Genomic DNA, 20,402 nt, shown 5'->3' on the forward strand with positions numbered 1-20,402 from the left:
CTCCACTCCTGCACATCAAGACCATTTACTCTACTTGGACTGTTAAAGAATAAAGTCATAAAGTCTCTGATCTGTGGAAAACCCTGTGAATGTTTTCTTCAAGCTGTAAGAATGCAATTCTCCACGCTCTTTTTACAAGGCAAGAAAAGTACCCTACATCCCCAAAAGTTTTCTGTAATTTATATGTGATAGTTTCCCTTAGAAGTGAAACTTGCCCCTAGCAACAGGTATTTTTTTTCCAAACTGCTTTGAAGATACCCTTTTATCTTTAAGGAAGAGTATTCCCCAGAAATGATTTCTAAAAGTTTGTATCTTTTCTGAAACATATACTTTTAAAGCAGTGATTTAAATGTAATATTGACTATACAAAATCTTGAACAGTTGGAGTTTCAAGGCAGCCATTCTATTCTTAAATAATTCCCATCATCATCCTTGTCATCATCACATCATAAATCCATTTAAGAGGTCTTATGTACAAGATAAGATAGGAAAGGTGGCATTATGAATAGAGAGCTAGCCTTGGAGCCAGGAAGACCTATGTTCAACACCCATCTCTGAGTCATCTTGCATTATAAATCTGGGGGGGTTATGGAACTCTAAACAACCTTCCAAGAATATAAGGTATAGAAGATCGTGACCTTCATGGGGAGAAGGAGTTTCCTCATCTGGGAGTTCTATGCATCAGTGAATTCACAGGCCCTATTATATGTGAGATATGAAGGCACACCAGAGAGGTGCATTCAACAATTTATTTTCTGTTACATTCAAGAGAAACTTCACCAAAAAAATGTCATTGAGGTTCTGGGACTCAACAAACAATTTCAGGTCTCAAAGAACTAGGAGAATAGTCGAGTTTTCATTCAGCCACAGCACCCCCTCCCTCTATATTTCTAATCTTTCCAGGGGTCAACAACTGAACAAATAACCCTCAATCATGCCACATAGAATGAAAAAAAAGAGTGAGTTGGAAAATATATCAAAGATCATAGTCACATATTACTGACAAGTGGTCATCAAGTCTCTCTTTTTAAAAAAAATTACTTTATAAAATAAATCAAACATTTCTATGATATAATATTTTTGAAATTGAAAATCTATTATGTACAACTTGCTATTCCTTTAAAACATATAATAAAATTCCTTACAAATTTATTTTTTTCTTCCCCCTTCCTCCCCAACTTAGAGATGGCTATCAATAGACATAAATGGATATTTAATATATTTATATATATATATATATACATTTAAAAATAAGTATTAAAACATTGCATTTTGTGCATGTGTACGTGCAGATGTGTATAGGTGGTATATACATCTACATATGTGTGCATGTGTGCTTATAAAATTATCCTATAAATACTTCTATTTATCAGTTCTTTCTCTGGATGCAGATAAAATCTTTCTTCATATGTCCAACCTCTATTTGAAGTCTTCTAATGAGGGGGGCCCATTACCTCCTAAGGCAATCCATTCTACTTTTGGATAGTACAATTTGTTAAGACCGTTTTCCTGTTATATCATCCCTACCTCATGCCAACCCAGTACTTTTTTTCAAACTTTAATTCATTGCTCCTAGTTCTTCCCTCTGAAGTCAGCCATTAAATTCTGATTTTTCCTCTAAACTAACAGATAAGCTTGAATATTGGTCTTATGTCCTCTCTAAGACACCATTCCTTCCATCCATCCTCACATAGCATTTACTTTCATCATTCTGCTTATACTTTTCTGGCTATACCCTATATCATCTGGACCTTCCCAAGAATATAGTGCTGAACATTGTGCTAGAGATGTGGCCAAGGAATAGTACAACAGAACTAGGAGCTTCCTTGTTCTGAATAGTATATCCTCTTAAATGAAGTCAAGGAGAGTTGTAGCTTTGGTGTTTGCCAGCTTAACACTGTCTTATATTGAACTTGCAGTCTTCAAAAATTTCAAATGTTTTTCATGAGAACTATTATCTAAATATGTTCTTTTACTCTTTATAACTCATCATCATATACACATCATTTTATTTGATTCAGTCTGCCTTGGAGATCTTTTTGGATTCTGGTTCTATCTACTAACATGTTGTTATTGCTACTGTTATAATTATTATCATCTAGCAATAATAATTGGGGCAGCTAGGTGGAGCAGTGAATAGAGAGCAGGGGTAGATTAAGGAAAAAACTACATTCTTCCTGAGTTCGATCTCAGATACTTCCTAGCTGTATGACCCTGGGCAAATCATTTAACCTCATTTGCCTCAGTTCCTGCATCTATAAAAACGAGCTGAAGAAAGAAATAGAAAGCCACTCCACAATCTTTGCCAAGAAAACCCCAAATGGTGTCCCAGTCAGATGTGATTGAACAGCAAATAACAATAATAGCTAAATTTTATATAGCAATTCAAAATTTGCAAAGATTTTTAAAAATATTATTTCATTTTATTCTCCTAAGAGAGAGATGTCACCCCCATTTTTGTGAATGAGAAAACTGAGAAAGAAAGGGCTTATGTGTTCTGCCCAGGGTCATATGTCTAGTCAGAATCTGAGGCTGAACGTAGGACTTTGGTATTTTTGATTTGGGTCCATCACTCTGTCATCTATATCCCCTAGTGTCAGTAGCACTTTGGATGACCATGCCTTCTGTAGCTTCATCCAAATAATTGGTAAAATAGTTGATCTCTCCTAAAGACCATTCCATGTTGACATTGATTCAGGCATTACTACTTTTTGAGGTCAGGGCAACCTGTTCCAAACCAGATTATAGTTCAGTGTGTACCTTTTCCTCTTCAGCATGACAATGATAGCATGGATTACCCTTTGAAACTATTGCTACATGCAGGTAACTCTCTCTCTTATCCAGAATTATTTCTGCTTAGGCATGCAAAATTTCATCCTGGAAGACTCCTCGTCTCTCTTCTCTTTCAATATACTAGGTCTGTTGTATTTTGCCTACAATTTTTCTGAACTCTTTGAAACATGATCCTTTAAAAATCTAGGGCACATATCAAATGGCCCCTGGCTTCCTTTTCTATCATGATTCCTAGAATGGATTGGTTATTTGCCCCCAATATTCTCAGCATTTCTCCTTCAACAAGCAGTAGCCTTTGTTGAACAAAATTGGATCCAGCCTAGCAGTTCCCCTTGTCACTTCCCCTATCTTTTGAAGGATGAAATTATTACTTACTTCACGATTTCAATGGATCTGTACTGTCATTGATGTGGGTGCTCCCTTCAACAGTGCAGATCATAGTCTGTCCCTGCAATTTTTATTCATGTCCTTTTATAAAACATCCAGAGGAGATTTTCTCAATGTGATAGAGGGCTTCTTCAAAATCTTGTAACATTTAAATGCACAATACTTAACTATTATTAAATGCCATTCAAATAATTATCATTACTTAAATTAATTATAATCAAATAATAGTTCTCTCTGACTGGCACATACTCTAGATAACTAATTATTCATAATACTATTGGTCTCTTTGTACATCCAAACCCCCAAAATTCACTGCCAGGCTCTTCATAATATGTTTCTCTCACACCATCTCCTGTTGACATTACTCTGGGATAAAAATGTTCTAATCATCTAAGTTGAATCCAAACCCTTTGCCACAACTATAACTTGGCAAGAAGGTGCTGACCTGCATTGGTAGAGGGAATTTCAACCCCTAGGACTTCTTTAGATCTCTGAAATGAGGGTAGCCAGGATTGTTGGGCTATGAGTCTATCTTAGGACCTTCTCTCTAAGATTATCTCCAATTCATCTTGCCTTTTTTTCCAGTTTGTACATCATTGTTTTCATGTTGTCTGCCCCATTAGAATGTGACTTCCTTGAGAACTAAGTGTTGGGTTTTTCCCTTTTCTTTATATCACCAGTACTTAACAGTGTTAGAACATACTACATAGTTCATAATGCTAGTTGACTGACTGGTTGATTTGAATGGTTCAGTTTAATAAGCATATAAAGATCTATTAATCAATCCACAAATATTTGTTAGCACCTACCAACACCAGGCATTATTTGAGTTTTTGGGGACCCAAAGAACAACAACCCACTACCCACAAAAATCTGTCTTCAAGGAGTTTACATTCTATTAAGCAAAGACCATTTTTACACATGTGGCAAATATACGTCATTAGAAGGAGAGATAAGATTTCAAAGGGGAAATACCTAGAATATGCAACAAAAAGGGTAACAAACGTTGAGAATGGGGGGTTACTGATGGACAGCATACCTTCCTAAGGAAGCAGTAAGAGCATAAAAGTGTTTTATACACAACTTCATCTGGGTGATGTGACATCAAATGATTTTTTTTACCCCTACCTTCATACACACACACACACACACACACACACACACACACACACACACACATTGAAACACACAACTACCTAGCACAGGGTACAAGGTACCTAATAAGACCTGTGGTTGATACCAGCTACTACTGGCACTGAGTGGGGAGAAAGGGAGACAAGGGGAGGTCAGTAAGTCAATAAGTCTTTATTGACAAACACATCTCTATAAACTTATATTGTGCTAAGGGATGGGTCAGTGTTTACTAGATTAGAACCAGGTCTAAGAAAATTGTGTTCTTCTATATTATAGAACCATATACTTTTAGGCCAAGTAAACCTATTCCTTTATATCCCTTGTTTGTGCTAGCTCAGTCATTTGCTTCATGCTGATAACTGGGTTTTGGAAGGTTTCCTGAGCCTCCTAATGTGGCCTACATAAGACATAAAAAATAATTTTCTGAGTTGGAGAGGGAACTAGCACTAGGCAGGAGTTAGAATTTCCAAATGTTCCATGTAGTAGATAATGTTTGAAGTGAACTTTGAAGAGAGCAAGGGATTCCATGAAGTGGAGATCCTCCAAGTCTAGAATACTCACCTTCATCCACTCATGATCATCTTGATCACCTCCAACTCCTTGCTTCCTCGATGTCCTTTGTAACTTACTGCAAATTCCATCTTCTTCATGAGGTTTTCTTTAAGTCTCCCACTACTGAAATGGAAGGAAAGAGTACCTTCCACTTAGTTGAAGATATTTTATGTATTTGCCTGAATAACAAGCATGTTTTTGCTCTTCTATGTGTAAGGAGAAGGTCATTGAGTCAGGAGATCAATTATTCCACTCCACCTAATTATAAGATGCTACTCAGAACTTCAACCAAGTGTGAACATACTTGAATTGAATCTGATCAGTCAGAAGAATTGAATAAACTAGACCAACAGTAATGACCTACAGGAATTCTTCATAATAGTCAATGAATCTTTATCACATCCTATGGGTCTTCTATAATGTAGCCTAGAAGTGGCAGAACTTGGGTAAACCCACCTTCCCCAATGTGGCTGAAGCTTCATTAAAGTGTATTTTGGAAATATTTAACAAAATAAATAAAAGTATAAACTTAGCACATTTGTGATTTTCTAATTCAATGTGCTGCCTAGAGGGATACTTTTTTATGGCTTAGTGACCTCAGTTTCTATATGAGTATGAAACCATTGAATTAGATTAGTGCAAAACAAAGATTCAAATTGCAGCAAGCAACAAATAAAGAGAATAATTTTCTAATAAAACCCTCTGAGCACTTGTTTGAGGCATGAGGTGAGCATTCTGGTCTCATCTTTGGTCTCCTCTCCTCCCTCCCCTCCCTCTTCAATATATGCTATGAGTCTCACCTCTTTCTGTGAAAGGCTGAGAATATATCTGGCACATATACCATACCTATATTAGGTGTATGCATTTGACTATTCACAATCAGAGGTGAGGCTCAGCTCTACCAGACCTGCTGCCCCCTCACCACACATACCTGCATTAGGAATTTTGGAGGTTTGAAAAACTCTCCATCTTCACATTAGCATTCCCAGAAAAACTGTTCTGTGTGGGAAACTATGTGGGGTGTTGATTGAGAATTCTACAAAAATCCCAGAAATGAAATGATACCATGCTTGAAGGGAATTCCTTAAGCACACCATGAGGGAAAGAAAGGAAATACCAGGAACATACAACTGTGAGTTAACCTTTCACCACATGTGTTTTCTAAATTTGAGTCCACTTTCTCATAGATTCTACATGTGCTTGTGGAGCAACATGATAGATTTTGGAAGAAATATTTGATGCCAGTTTTTCTAACTGTACCACCATATTAAGTTTGCCTTTCTAATATATAATATATATATATTTTTTATTTATATATGTGTGTGTGTGTCTGTTTGTCTTTGTGCATGTGTGTGTGTGTGTGTCCATGTGTATAAGACTGACTATCTAAATTGACAACCAACCCCAAATCTTGACTAGAAGCATACCAGAATGAGAACTTGAAGCAATGGGAATAGAAAGACAACCCCTTCACCCTTAGGAAAGGAGTGCTAAGGGAATGTACTAATTATTTTCAATCCTTGTTCATTAGATTGGGACAGTTACTTCAGACCAGGTACTTTATTATGTCTACCTCTTAGCATAGAACCTAGATCATAATAAGCACTTTTTAAAATCAATGTCTGTTGATTGAATAACTGAGGTGTGGAAAGGAGCACATTCTTGCTGAAAGGACAGCCCACACAATGACATGCAGATTGGAGATGAAATGTATGTCTATAAGAAAGTGCAACTTTTTTCAGTGTTATATTGTGAAAAGGAATAATATGAGATATAAACTTGGAATGATATAGTGAAGCCAGATTATAATGGCAATTGATTGTCATTCAGAAAAGTTTGTATTTTATCCTGAAGAAGTTGTTGCTGGAGCTTTTTTGAGTAAGGTAATGACAAAATTTGACAACTAGGTGGCACAGTGGATAGAGCACTGGATTGGAATCATCATCATGAGTTTAATCTGTTCTCAGACATTAATTGTGTAACCCTGGGTAAGTCACTTAACCTTGTTTGCTTCAGTTTCCTCATCTGTAAAATGAACTGGAGCAGAAAATAACAAACCATTCCTGTGAATTTCTCAAGAAAACCCCAAATAGAGTCACATAGAGTCAAAAGGATGACTTTAATAGTCAGAAAAAATGACTTAACAATAGCAATGACATGATCACACTTATACTCTTTTTTTTAGATTTTTGTTTTGCAAGGCAAATGGGATTAAGTGGCTTGCCCAAGGCCACACAGCTAGGTAATTATTAAGTGTCTGAGACCGGATTTGAACCCAGGTACTCCTGACTCCAGGGCCAGTGCTTTATCCACTGCGTGACATAGCCGCCCCCACACTTATACTCTTAACAATATAAATTTGGTAGCTATATGGAGGATGATTGGACAGTGGAGAGACATAAGTCAGGGAGACCAATTAGGAAGCGTTTAAATTCCAGGGAGGAGTCCATGTATAGGAGACACATCAAGAAAGTAGAATAAATAAGACCTGCCATTTAAATATATGTGGGGGAAGAAAGGGGAAGAGTCATGGATGACTCTATGTGTCGTGAATCTGGAAATCTGGAAGAAGAGTAGTAATCTGAACAAATTATGGGAAAGTCACAAAAAGTGATTGATTTGAATGAAAGATAAATTTTGTTTTAGACATGTGAAGACTAAGATTATCTATTAGATATCCAATGAAAAATATTCATTAGGAAGTTGGAAAAGTGGGACTGAAGATCAGAAGACTCTAGGGCTAAATATGAAAATTTGGTAATTATCTAAATATAGATAAAAATTTAGCCCATAATAACTAAAAAGATCACTGACAGGATAGAGGAATGTATGTATAAATGTTATTTATAAATTATAAATATAATATTATAAATATACAAAGGTATATAATACCTATATGTATATATATGAATATGTGTATGTATGTTTAAATTTATACACACACACACACACACACATATATATATATATATATGTATGTATGTATGTATAGAGAAAGAGGAAAAAGAGAGAGAGTTCAGCATAAAACTTTGAGGTACAGAGATGATGAGGTAGCAAAGGACACTGGAAAAGTTTGGGATAGAAGATTAGAATGGGAACAATGAGAGAGTAGAATCATGCAACCCAAATAATATTCAGGAAGACTGAGTTATTAATATTCCACAATGCTATAGAACGATCAAAAACAATTTGGACTGAGAAAAAATTTATCCAATTTTATCAATTAAAAGGTGATAGATAACTTTGGAGAGAGCAGTTTGGGTTGATAAAGTCAGAAGATTACAAGAAGTAAAAGGAGAAGAGAAGGCTATGAATATAGAAAACTTTTACTAGAAATTTGGTCATAAGAAGAAGAAGCTATATGGGAGTCGATCTTGTAGGGATGGTAGGGTCAGAATGAGAGAGCAGACATATCTGGTTGGTTGGTTCTTGTCCTTCATTATTTTTTTTAAATTTTTATTAAAGATATTATTTGAGTTTTACAGTTTTTCCCCCAATCTTGCTTCCCTTCCCCCACCCCCACCCCACAGATAGCACTCCGTCAGTCTTTACTTTGTTTCCATGTTGTACCTCGATCCAAATTGGGTGTGATGAGAGAGAAATAATATCCTTAAAGAGAACAGAATTCCCAGAGGTAACCAGATCAAACCATAAGACATCTGTTTTGTTTTTTTTGTTGTTTTGTTTTTTTCCGAATTAAAGGGAATAGTCCTTGTACTTTGTTCAAACTCCACAGCTCCTTATCTGGAAACAGATGGTACTATCCTTTGCAGACAGCCAAAAATTGTTCCCAATTGTTGTGCTGATGGAATGAGCAAGTCCTTCAAGGTTGAACATCACTCCCATGTTGCTGTTAGGGTGTACAGTGTTTTTCTGGTTCTGCTCATCTCACTCAGCATCAGTTCATGCAAATCCCTCCAGGTTTCCCTGAAATCCCATCCCTCCTGGTTTCTAATAGAACAATAGTGTTCCATGACATACATATACCACAGTTTGCTAAACCATTCCCCAATTGAAGGACATTTACTGGATTTCCAATTCTTTGCCACCACAAACAGGGCTGCTATGAATATTTTTGTACAAGTAATGTTTTTACCCTTTTTCCTCATCTCTTCAGGGTATAGACACAGTAGTGGTATTGCTGGGTCAAAGGGTATGCACAATTTTGTTGCCCTTTGGGCATAGTTCCAAATAGCTCTCCAGAAGGGTTGGATGAGTTCACAGCTCCACCAACAGTGTAATAGTGTCCCAGATTTCCCACATCCCTTCCAACAATGATCATTATCCTTCCTGGTCATACTGGCCAATCTGAGAGGTGTGAGGTGGTACCTCAGCAAAGCTTTAATTTGCATTTCTCTAATAATTAATGATTTAGAACATTTTTTCATATCTCTATGGATTGCTTTGATCTCCTCATCTGTAAATTGCCTTTGCATATCCTTTGACCATTTGTCAATTGGGGAATGGCTTTTTGTTTTAAAAATATGACTCAGTTCTCTGTAAATTTTAGAAATGAGTCCTTTGTCAGAATCATTAGTTGTAAAGATTGTTTCCCAATTTACTACTTTTCTTTTGATCTTGATTACATTGGTTTTATCTGTGCAAAACCTTTTTAATTTAATGTAATCAAAATCATCTAATTGGTTTTTAGTGATGTTCTCCAACTCTTCCTTAGTCATAAACTGTTCCCCTTTCCATAGATCTGACAGGTAGACTAGTCCTTGATCTTATAATTTGCTTATAGTATTGTTTTTTATGTCTGTGTCCTGTAACCATTTGGATCTTATCTTGGTAAAGGGTGTGAGGTGTTGGTCTAATCTAAGTTTCTTCCATACTAACTTCCAATTATCCTAGCAGTTTTTATCAAAGAGGGAGTTTTTATCCTGGTGGCCTGACTCTTTGGGTTTATCAAACAGCAGATTACTATAATCCTCTCCTGCTTTTACACCTAGTCTATTCCACTGGTCCACCACTCTATTGCTTAGCCAATACCAAACAGTTTTGATGACTGATGCTTTATAATATAATTTTAGATCGGGTAGTGCTAAGCCACCTTCGTTTGCATTTTTTTTTCATTAGGCTCCTGGCAATTCTTGACTTTTCATTTCTCCATATGAATTTACTTACAACTTTTTCTAACTCATTAAAGTATTTTTTTGGAATTTTGATTGGTAGGGCACTAAACAGATAGTTTAGTTTTGGTAGAATTGTCATTTTTATCATATTAGCTCTACCTATCCATGAGCAGTTGATATTTGCCCAGTTATTTAAATCTGATTTAATTTGTGTGAGAAGTGTTTTATAATTGTTTTCAAAAAGATTCTGCGTCTGTCTTGGCAAATAGACTCCCAATTATTTTATACTATCTGAGGTTACTTTGAATGGAATTTCTCTTTCTAGCTCTTCCTGCTGTTTCTTTCTAGTCATATATAGGAAGGTTGAGGATTTATGGGGGTTTATTTTATAACCTGCAACTTTGCTAAAATTGCTAATTGTTTCCAGTAGTTTTTTAGATTTCTAGGGATTCTCTAGGTAGACCATCATGTCATCAGTGAAGAGTGAGAGTTTTGTCTCTTCCTTCCCAATTCTAATTCCTTTAATTTCTATTTCTTCTCTAATTGCTGATGGTAACATTTCTAATACAATATTGAATAGTAGTGGTGATAATGGGCACCTTTGTTTAACCCCTGATCTTATTGGGAATGCCTCTAGCCTCTCCCCATTGAGTATAATGCTTGTTGATGGTTTCAGATAGATACTGCTAATTATTTTGAGGAACAGTCCATTTATTCCTACACTCTCTAGTGTTTTTAATAGGAATGGATGCTGTATTTTGTCAAAAGCTTTTTCAGCATCTATTGATATGGTCATATGGTTTCTGATAGGTATGTTATTGATATAATTGAATATACTAACAGTTTTCCTAATATTGAACCAACCCTGCATTCCTGGAATAAATCCTACTTGATCATAATGTATTATCCTAGTGATGACTTGTTGTAGTCATTTTGCTAAGATTTTATTTAGGATTTTTGCATCTATATTCATCAGGGAAATAGGTCTATAATTTTATTTCTCTGTTTTAACTCTTCCTGGTTTAGGTAACAGTACCATATTGGTTTCATAGAAAGAGTTAGGCAGAGTTCCATCTTTCCCTATTTTTCCAAAGAGTTTATATAGGATTGGAACCAATTGTTCCTTAAATGTTTGGTAGAATTCACTTGTGAATCCATCAGGCCCTGGAAATTGTTTTTTAGGGAGTTCACTAATGGCTTCTTGAATTTCTTTTTCTGAGATAGGGTTGTTCAGGTATTTAATCTCTTCTTCATTTAACCTGGGCAACTTATATTTTTGTAAATATTCATCCATGTCACTTAGATTATCAAATTTATTGGCATACAGTTGGGCAAAATAATTTCAAATTATTTAATTTCCTCCTTATTGGTGGTGAGTTCACCTTTTTCATTTATAATACTAGCAATCTGGTTTTCTTCTTTCTTTTTTTAATCAAATTGACCAGAGGTTTATCAATTTTATTGGTTTTTTCATAATACCAACTTTTGGTTTTATTTATTAATTCAATAGTTTTTTGCTTTCAATTTTATTAATTTCTCCTTTAATTTTTAAAATTTCTAATTTGGTATTTGATTGGGGATTTTTGATTTGTTCTTTCTCTAATTTTTTTAGTTGCATGTTTAGTTCATTGATTTCCTCTTTCTCTAATTTATTGGCATTTAGAGCTATAATATATCCCCTGAGAGTTGCTTTGAATGAATCCCATAGGTTTTGGTATGTTGTTTCATTATTATCATTATCTAGGATAAAATGGTTAATTCTTTCTATAATTTGTTTTTTGGTCCACTCATTTTTTAAGATGAGGTTATTCAGTTTCCAATTTGCTCTGGGTCTATATCTCCTTCAGGTGTTTCTCCTCTACACCCTTCTTCCCCTCTATTACCATAGGTTTTTGTACCTCTTAGTGTAATGAGATTTGTCCCATTCAATCCCCTCCCTCCTCCCGTCTCTTTCCTGTCCCCCTTTTTAGGGAGGTAGTGTATTTTTTTTAGATCATTCTATCTAAGTCATAGAAAATTCTGAATGTCTGTCCCTTCTAGTTCAGTATATTCTGTTGAATAGAGTCAAAATTCCTGAGAGTTATTAGAGTCTTTCTCCCCAGTGGAGTTAAAGCCAGTTACATCCCATTAGATATCAGTCTCATGGATAGGTCATGGACGTCCATCATTTCTAGCTAGGTATATTCTCTCTGTTAGAGTAACATTTCTCAGGATTTATGAGAGTCTCTACTCCCCCATGCTGGGATATAGCCAGTTTCAACTTGCTGGATTGCATTTTTTTCCTTTTACCACCCCCCCTTTTTTTTACCTTTTTGTGTGTCTCTTGAACCTCCTGTTTGATATCCAAATTTTCTGTTTAGCTCTGGTCTTTTCATCAGAAATTTTTGGAATTCTTCCATTTCATTAAATGTTCATCTTTTTCCCTGGAAGAGAAGGCTCAGCTTTGCAGGAAAGTAGATTCTTGGCTGCATTCCAAGTTCCCATACTCTTCAAAATATCTCGTTCCAGGCCCTTTGATCCCTTAAAGTTGATGCAGCCAGGTCCTGCGTGATCCTTACTGTGGCTCCTTGATATTTAAATTGTTTCTTTCTGGCTGCTTGCAGGATTTTCTCTTTTATCTGATAGTTCTGGACTTTGGCCACAACATTCCTTGGTGTTTTCATTTTAGGATCTTTTTCTGGTGGGGATCGATGTACTCTTTCAATAACTACTTTGCCCTCCAATTCAATGATGTCAGGGAAGTTTTCCATCACTAGATCCTGTAATAGTAAGTCCAGGCTTTTTTTTTTTCTTCAATGTTTTCAGGAAGTCCTATAATTTTCAGGTTTCCCCTCTTAATCTATTCTCGAGGTCAGTGGTTTTGTTGATGAGGTATTTCACATTTGCTTCTATTTTTTCTATTTTTTGATTTTGTTTAACTGACTCTTGCTGTCTTGTGGAGTCATTAGTTTCTGTAGACTCCATTACTTTTTGAGGGGAGGAGTTTTCTTCATTAACCTTTTCCAATGGGTCAATTCTACTTTTGAAAGAGCTTTCCATTTGACCAATTGAGGTTTTGAGAGAATTAATTTCTTTTTGCATTTGCTCATTTGAGGATCTGAGAGAATTATTCTCATTTTGTAATTGTCCAATTGATGATCTGAGAGATTTATTCTCCTTTTGTGTTTGTCCAATTCTACTTTCTAAGGTTTTGTTTTCTTGTTGCAAGGTATTAATTGTCTCCCCCAAATTTTCCAGTTGACTTTTAAACTCCTTCCTTATTTCTTCAAGGAAGTCTTTCTGTGCTGGAGACCAGATTGTATTCTCCTCAGATGTTCCAGGTCTCTCTGGGTTGGGGTCTTTCCCTTCCAGGAATTTTTCTATGGATTCACCTTTCTGCTGACCCTTCTTCATTATGCTAAGACCTTGAGTTGGGTGGAGCTGGTTCACCTGGGCTTGGGATCTCTAAAGGCTTTACTGAGTGCTGTTTCTCTGGCTAGCCAGTAGGAGGTGCTGGTTGCCCTCGCTGGGGTGTCTGTGACCTTGGTTGTGAGGCCTTCTCGCTTTGCTTGAGGGAGGGAATTGGAGCTATTGAATTCTTTTGCCTTCAATCAATGGTGGGCTTTACTCTGGCCTGAGGTGATTCCTCAGCTGGGCTGGTTCTTTTGCTCACACACCTGGGCCTGAGGCAGAAGTAATTTGCATTTGTTTGGGAGGAGGCCTCAGTGCAATGGAGGCCTGGGCTCAGAGTTTCTCAGACCTGAGCAGCCAAGGGATGGCGTCCCCAGCTCTCCTGCACCAGACCTCTCCCCACAGCCCCTTCCCCAAGGTCCAGGGGGACAGCACCAACACCAGCGCCTCTGCTTCCCCGTGGATCCAAGCCCCCTTCGTCCAGCCCCACTGCTGATACAGCAGGTCCTGCTCTCGGGCCCTCAGACTCCTGGTTCTGATTCAGCTGTTGGTCTGGCTGATCTTCCCTGGGAGCTCGGACTCACCTCGGTACTCAGCCAAGGCTGCTGCGGGAGACAAATCCTGAGGTAGATTTTCCTCTCCTGGCTTTTCTTTCTGGGTTTCCTGGTTCGGATTTCTTTTAAGAGGTTGGTTTCATGTGATAGATGGGGAAGAGATCAGGAGACTTTAGAACTGTGCCTGTCTTCTCTCCACCATCTTGGCCGGAAGTTCCCTTGTCCTTCATTATTGAAGAAGGTCAAAATGGCATCACTCTATTAAAGGCAAGCTATAATATATTAGACTGTAACAGATCAAACAAATGCAAACTTAAAATTCCCTTCTACAGGTAAGGCAAAAATATAGCCTATATAAACACCTAAGATGGGCATTCCATTCTGCTTCCATTCTGCCTTGGTCATAGAGCACAGCACCATCTGATGAGGACACACCATGCTGGGTGGTCCTGTGCCAGCGTCTCCCATGATGCGCATAGTTCCAAAGTTCTTAAAAGAGACCTCTAGAGTGTTTTTCTCTGATAGCCCTGTGAGCACTTGCACAGTCTTTTTGGCAAGTATATGTTTGGCATTTGAACAATGAAGGCCAACCCATCGTAGTTGCACTCTCTGTAGTAATATTGGAATGCTTGGCAGTTTAGTTTGAGAAAGAAACTCAGTGTCTGGCATCTTTTCCTGCCGGATGATCTTCAGCTTATTTCTAAGACAATGTAAATGAAAGCATTTCAGTTTCCTGACATGGCACTAGTAGATTGTTCAGGTTCCCAGGCATAAAACAATAAAGTCAGTGCAATGGTTCTGTAGACCTTAATTTTGGTAGTCAGTCTAATACCTCTTCTGTCCCACACTTTCTTTTGGGGTTTCCCAAATACTGAACAGCTCTGGCTATGTATCTATCAACCTCATTGTCAATGTGTACCTTCCTGAAAAGATCACTGCCAAGAAATTATCCGTATTATTCAAAACAGCTCCATTTGTTGTAATCAGTGGTTCCACCTAAGGAGGGTGTGGATGCTGGTTGATGGAGCAACTGTGTTTTCTTGTGGTGTTAATTATTAGGACAAAATGAGCACAAGCAACAGAGAATCAGTCCATACTTTGTTACATCTCAGTTTCAAAGGCTGCATTGAGGGCACAATCATCTGCAAACAGAAGATCATGCACCAACACTCACTCCTCTTTGGTCTTGGCTTGCAGTTTTTTTCAAGTTGAAGAATTCATTGGCAGTATGGTAGCTGGCCTTTGAGACATATCTAAGCTATAGGATAGGAGTCAGTAGATAGAACTTGAATATTAGAGAGAAATGATGACTGCAAGCAAGGGTAAAAATAGAGGGATTGGCTTTGGTGAGAAGTGCTGAATTTTCCCCCAAGAATGAATTAATTTCTAACATTTATCAAAACACACCTCAGAGATATTGTAGGTTTTGTTCCATACCACTGCAATTAAATGAGTTGCAAAAATATTTGACTTACTAGTGTATATTAAAGTTATGTATAAACACTATATTGTAATCTATTATGTATACAGTATTATGTCTTAAAATGTACATACCTTAATTAATACTTTGTTGCTAAAAATGCTGTTATCTGAGCCTTAAGTGTGCCATAATCTTTTTTGCTAATGGGGGTCTTGCCTTGATGTTGATGACTGCTGACTGATCGGGGCAATGCTTGCTGAAGATTGGGGTCCCTGTGGCAATTTCTTAAAATAAAACAACAATGAAGTTTACCTCAACAATTGACTCTTCCTTTCACTTGTACACTTAAAGTCCATTGCAGGATTGTTAACTTCCCTAATTTCAATATTTTTATGTCTCTGAGAAGAGGGAGGCCTGGGAAAAGGTAGAGAGGCAATAACAGAAAGAACAGTTCAGGGGAGCAGTCAGGGGACATACAACATTTATCAATTAAGTGTTTCAACTTCTATAAGTTTTGGGAAACAATTTCAAGAGTACTATCACTGATCAACAAAGCAAAAATAATAATGAAAAAGGTTGAAATACTGCGAGAATTGCCAAAATATAGTGCAGAGAAACAATGTTTTCATTTATTGTTAGAAAAAAAATGCTGCCAATAGATTTGTTCCATAAAAAAATTGCCACAAATCTTCATCTATTCATAAAACATGCAATATCTTTTAAGCATAATAAAACAAAGCACAATAAAATGTAGTATAGCACTTTAAAGTTTGTAAAGTACTTTCCAAATATTATCTCTCTCCATCCATAACCATACAGGTAGGTATAATTGTTATCTTCATTTTACAAATATGGAAACTGAGAAAAAGTTAAGTGATTTGCCCAGGTTCACACAGCTAGTCAATGTATAAGGTTGAATCTAACTTCTTCCTATATCCAATCCCAGTATTCTCTCCAATGAGTCAAATGGTATAGATTGAGGCAAAGGAGGAGAGAACAGAGAGTGATGACAATAGGGTGTTCAATTTAGAGTGAAGGGAAAGAATAAGATCACAGCAAAATGAAGCTTTATCCAGGAAAGTTTGAATCAAGGCCCTCTGTGGAGAGGGAAGAGATACTTATAAAAAGACAATGCTAAGTTCTGGATATGCCAAGATAAAAAAGAAATCACTCTTATCTTTAAGAAGCTTAAATCCTATTGAGAGGCTACAGATAAGAAAATACAAATCATTTACAAAGTAAACCCAAAGCAAATATGCAGGGGTATAGGAGGAGAGTTCTAATAGTTGGTCCAGGAAAAGTTTTAAATAAAAGGTGGCACTTGAAGAGAGCTAGGTATTCAAAGAGATGAAAATAAGTAGGGAGAGAATTCCAGGCATGAGGAATAACTTGTGGGAGGATATAGCAGTGGGAGATGGAATTACATTTTTAAGAAGCAGAAAGTGGGCCAGTGTGTCAGGTGGAATAATGTTGGAACAACCTGGGTTAAAGCCAGATTGTCAAAGCCATTCAATGACAGAAAGAGAAATTTGGATTTTATATGAGGCAAAAATGAGTCATTGTCAGGAGACTGAGATGGTCAGACCTATACTTTTGAAATGTAAGTTTTATAAAACTGTGGAAGAACAACCAGAAAAGAGATGTATTAGACATTGGGGGATCAATTAGACATTTCTTTCGAATAGGTATGCACTAAGGAGGTCCTGCACTGGGGTATCAGCTTTGAAAGATGGTGCTGCCATTGATAGAAACAGAGAAATTAGGAAGAAGGGTGGCTTTAGTGGGGAGAGAGAGACATTAAAAATTCTATTTTGGACCAATTGAATTAGAAATACTATGGTTCAATTGGTGATCTCATCAGCTCCCATTTTTTTAACCTTTCTTTATATCTACAATGTTTAGCAAATTTCAGGTACAGAGTAAATGCCTAATGAATCTTTGATCACTATGGATTCTCTTGACTATGGGATATCTAGATATCTGTTCCAGTGGGCAGTTGCTGATATGGAAATGGAGCTAAGGGAAAAAGAGAAGACAACTGGGAATACTAAGGCCATGAAAGCTGAGGAGATCATTTAGACTTAATTACATAACTGTAATGAGCCCTAGGATATGTGTCTGCCTGGTCAGGGGAAAGTAAATGATTTTTTCAGTAGAGATGACTGAGAAGAAGCAATCAGACCAGAGGAAGAGGCCATAACAGTGTGATTGAAGCTATAAAAGAAGAGAGAATCCAGGAGGAGAGGGTGGTCAATAAGAGAAGTCACAAAGGGTGAGAACTGACAAAAAACCATCAGACTCAGAAGTTAAGAGATTGTTGGCAATCTTGGAGAGAGAAGTTTGAATCAAGAAGTTTGTGTAAAGATGCTGAATTTCAAGGGATTGAGAATTGAGTGGGAGATGAGTCACTGTAAATAATAAGCAGAGAATATATTTTATTTTTAATGATTATCATCATATTTCATTTTATAACAATTTCATTTCTAAATATATCCTTTCACTTTTCCTACATGGACAATCATTCTTCAATAAAGAATAAAAAGAATGAAGGAGGGAATCCAATTCATCAAAACTAACTCATCCATCATAAGAACCTATCAATGTATGTATAACTCTTACCCCTTTAAAGAAGAGAGTAGGTAAAACTATTCTAAAGAGATAATTAAAAAGGGGAAAAGATCCACATGTACAAAAATATTTATAGTAATTCTTTTTATGGTGGCAAAGAAATGGAAATTGAAGGGATGCTTTTTAATTAGAAAATGACTGGACAGGTTGTGGTACATGAATCAAATGAAATAATATTGTCTTTAAGAAATGATGAACAGCATCCAGAGAAAGAAAAACAAAACCAAAAAAACCCTTCAGAATCTGATGAACACTTTATAAAATTTATCTCTTATGTACCTCTTACCCATAATTCTAATTCCTTATAACAAAAATGACTAATCTGTAAACATATTTATCACAAATATGTATGTACAATATTTACCTGACTGTTCGTCACTGAGGGGAGGAGGGTGGGAAGAGAAGGTGGAAGGAAATTTTGTAACTTAAAAATGAAATATGGATGAATGTTGAAAAACTTTCATAACAAGTATTTGTGAAAATAAAATAGCAATAAAACATTTTAAAAAAGAAATGATGAGCAGAAAGATTTCAGCAAAACCTGGATAGACTTACATGAACCAATGTTGAGTGAAATGAGCAAAATTAGAAGAACATTGCACACAATAAAAGCAAGATTGTATGATGATCTACTATGATAGACTTAGCTCTTCTAAGCAATGCAATGATCAAAGACAATTCTAAAACAATTGTGCTGGACAATGTCATCCATATTCAAGAAAGAACTGTGAAATCTCAATGCAAATCAAAGTACAATACTTTCAGGGATTTTGTTTGTTTTTTCTTGTGGTGTTTTGTTTTGATTCTTCTTTCATAATATGACTAATTGTAAATATGTTTTATATGACTTTGCATGTATATACTATATCAATTTGGTTAATGTCTTGGGAAGAGGGTAGGTCAGGGAAGAAGGGGAAAATTTCACAAAAATGAATAAAAAACTCTCTACATATAATTGTTAAAAAATAAAAAAGAGAGGAAGATGTATTTTCTCATGTCTTCTTTGGGGTTAAAATTCAGATTTGATTTTTGTGGTTTTCTTTTAAGATATGATTGCGTAAATTTTGTTCCTGATTATGCTTATTTTACTTATTTTACTTCCCCTTCCCGCCTGCCCCTGGCATTCTTCATATTCATTATTTCCTTTGGTGCAATAATAATCCATTTCATTAATGTAGCATAATTTATTTAGGCATTTCCAAATCAATGAAAATCACCTTATTTCCAATTTTTTGCTATTGCAAAAAATTTCTTTACAAATATTTTGTTATCCAGAAACTGAATGAACACAATTACAAAACACTTTTCACACAAATAAAATCATATCTAAATAATTGAAAAAAATGTCAATTGTTCAGTGTTAGATTGAGTTAATATAATAAAAATGATAATTGTACCCAAATTAAATGGCTTATTCAGTTCTATATCAATCAAACTACCAAATATTTTAACCTAGCTAGAAAGAATTATTAATATTCAAATGGAGCAACAGTCAATAATATCAAGGGAATTGATGGGGAAAAAAAGGAGAGGAAATTGGTCTCGCTCTACCAGATCTAAAACTATACTATAAAGTAGTAGTCATCAAAACTTCCTGGTACTGGTTAAGAAATAGAATAATGGATCAGTAGATTAGGAAAGATTCAAAAGATACAGCAAATGACTGCAAGAATCTACTGTTTGACAAACCGAAAGACAGTAGGTTCTGGGATAAGAACTCACTATTTGAAAAAAATTGTTGGGAAAACTGGAAAATCATATAGCAAGAACTGGGCATAAACCCACAACTCACACCACCCTAGGCCAAAATAGGGTCAAAATGGGTACAGAATTTAGACATAAAGGGTGATACCATGGACCAATTAATAGCTCAAGAAATACTCCATTAGTCAGCTCTATTATGACCAAGAAGAAATAGAGTATATTATAAATTGAAAAATGGATGATTTTGACTATATTAAATTAAAAAGGCTTTGCACTAATAAAACCAATGCTGCCAAGATTAGAAGGAAAACAGAAAGCTGAGAAACAATTTTTCTTAATTTACACTTTTATTTATTTACACATTTCTAAAATAGTCTTGTAAGAGAAAGAATATTCCCTCCTTCCCCCACAAAAAATAAAAAAAAAAAAACTCATGAGAAATAAAGTGAAAGAAAGAGAAAAAAATGTGCTTCAGTCTGTGTTCCTATACCATCAGGTCTATCTCTGGGGTGGATCACATTCTTTATCAAAATACACAAGCAGAGAAAACTCATGGTAAATGTCCACTATTTTCTTGGTGAAGAAGACAAGGTCTATTTAAAAAGGCGTTCTTAGATCACTGCCTTGTCATGGCAGAGGAGTTTGCATAGCTCAACAAACTATGGGTTCTGCTCTTCAGGGTTACCCAAAACAGACAGGTCATAATGGAGAGTCCTAACAAACAAATGAATACTTCACAACTGAGAAGGAAATGACAAACCACTT

General features: G+C 36.1%; 1 long non-coding RNA gene across 1 annotated transcript in view; it reads right to left on the bottom strand.

Moving 5' to 3' along the window:
* Nucleotides 1-20,402, bottom strand: part of LOC141504224 (uncharacterized) — a 103,896-nt gene that overhangs the window by 24,220 nt on the left and 59,274 nt on the right. The window contains exon 3 of the long non-coding RNA XR_012473247.1: nucleotides 4,876-4,989. This is a non-coding gene — a long non-coding RNA (uncharacterized LOC141504224). The remainder of the gene's footprint in view (nucleotides 1-4,875; nucleotides 4,990-20,402) is intronic.

The sequence above is a fragment of the Macrotis lagotis genome, chromosome 1, assembly GCF_037893015.1.
Source record: "Macrotis lagotis isolate mMagLag1 chromosome 1, bilby.v1.9.chrom.fasta, whole genome shotgun sequence".
Classification (NCBI taxonomy): domain Eukaryota; kingdom Metazoa; phylum Chordata; class Mammalia; order Peramelemorphia; family Peramelidae; genus Macrotis; species Macrotis lagotis.